We start from the raw sequence: 1963 nt of genomic DNA on the forward strand, positions 1-1963 counted from the left end.
GAGCAAGCATTACTGAAAAAGCATAGCAGGTTTATTTGAGCAAAGCACTCCCAGGTAGGTTCTCTAGACCCAGAAATTAAAGCATGAAGAACCATGCTCACTAACCAAAGCAGGGAGACTTTATAGGTTGCAGATGAGCAGTGACGATGCATCAGCCACAAGCTGGGTTTGTGCCCAAATATGGTCAAAGGTTGAGCACTTCAGGCAGGGACTTGGGCAGCTGGCAACTTCAGCTGGCAACTTCAGTGAAGAAAACTGCAGTAGACACCAAGATACATAAATGGGCTTTTGGGCCCATTTCCTTTCTTTAGTGACATTATGAGTGGGTGGAGTGTAGAAAGAGAAAGAAATGGGGCTTTCCTGATCATGCAGGGGCAGCTGGATGTTCCAACTGAACAATAGGGAACTCAAAAACCAGAGTCATGTTAATGGATATCAAAGCATTTATACCATCTGAATCAATTCAAGGGAACAGGAACAAAATGATACCTAGGCAAGAAAACATTAGCAAATGATGGGTGGAGATGAGGACAATGTAGGATGTGAAAATTGGATTCAATAACAAGTTAGAAACACCAAAGAAATCTCAAACTGAAGTTAAAGAGGAAATGAAAAATACAATGAACCTAATAATAACTGAATCGGATTGTGTAAGAGAGAGAATATCAGGGGTTGAAGACAAGGTAGAGGAGCTGGATGGCTCAGTCAATGAAAATTGTGGATTAAAAGAAAATGCTCCATGTAAGTAGTACAGTTAAAGGTAAAAGGAAAGTTCCATCTGTATGTTCTTTTCTTATACTAGATATTCTATATTTTAGAACAGTAGCTCACTCTGAAGAGCTTTCTTGAGAAGCTGTATAAACACTTCATCACTACGTAAATGAAATACTACTGAGAATTCATCTTTATCATTCCCTCTCAGACCTCCATTATCACCAGTCAATTTCCAGAATTGCAATGTTAGCAATGTTGGCACAGGGGAAGACATGTCAGGAACTCAGGATTTGGGAAGGAAGTAGGTGTCTGAGGAAGTCCATGGTCAGTCAGATCATTGCTAAGAACCTGGTGTGAATTCATCCTGTGCCTTAACCCTTTCACCACTAGTTTGCTATAGTTGAGATTTACTCACTAAGAAACAGGCTTGTCTTCTGGGAGGCATGCTAAAGGTGCTTTGTCTTGTATAATATTTGAGGGACCAGCCTTTAATATTATACATCCCAGGGGCTCAGGAGAGAGAACTACAAACAGCAAGGACTATTTTCAGGAAATAGAATCTCATCACAACGAACTCTATAGTCCACTTGTTTTACTTATTTTATTTATTTATTTATTTTTGGAGCCGAGGATCGAACCCAGGGCCTTGTGCTTGCTAAGCAAGCGCTCTACCACTGAGCTAAATCCCCAACCCTAGTCCACTTGCTTTAATTCCTCTGGCATAACATCCTATTTACACAGCTTCAGTTCTGTTCTCGTGCCTAGCTCCTTTCTTGCCTGATTTCTCTCTATATTTATCTATTGCTCCCTCTAAGTTCTATCTTAATTCTCTCGTCTTAATTCTGCCTCATCTAGGTCCTTTTCATCTCGTTCTTACCCATCTAGTACTTCCCCATCTGACTTTTCATCATCTTCCATCTCGTCTACACGTTCTCTCTGGTCAAAATCCTCCTTATCCCTCTCCATTCTCCATCTCTTAGTTCTTCCCAAGTCTCTCAGGAGTTCATTATAAACCTAAGCAATAGCAATCCCCTGGTCAAGCAAGGTCACCAGGCTTGAACTCTACGGGGTCATAAAGGTAGTTAAGAGTTTTCCTCAGGCAGTGACCACCAGGCTTTCTTTTAAAATCCAAAATGGGGGTGATTAAAAAAAGAGGTCAACTGAGTGCTAATGACTGGTTAGTATATCAAAAAGTGTTCTATGTGCTCAATCTACATTCTGAGAAGTGGTTAGGTAAGAAGCTAGAGGT

The sequence above is a fragment of the Onychomys torridus genome, unplaced genomic scaffold (genome assembly GCF_903995425.1).
Source record: "Onychomys torridus unplaced genomic scaffold, mOncTor1.1, whole genome shotgun sequence".
In the NCBI taxonomy this organism is placed as follows: Eukaryota; Metazoa; Chordata; class Mammalia; order Rodentia; family Cricetidae; genus Onychomys; species Onychomys torridus.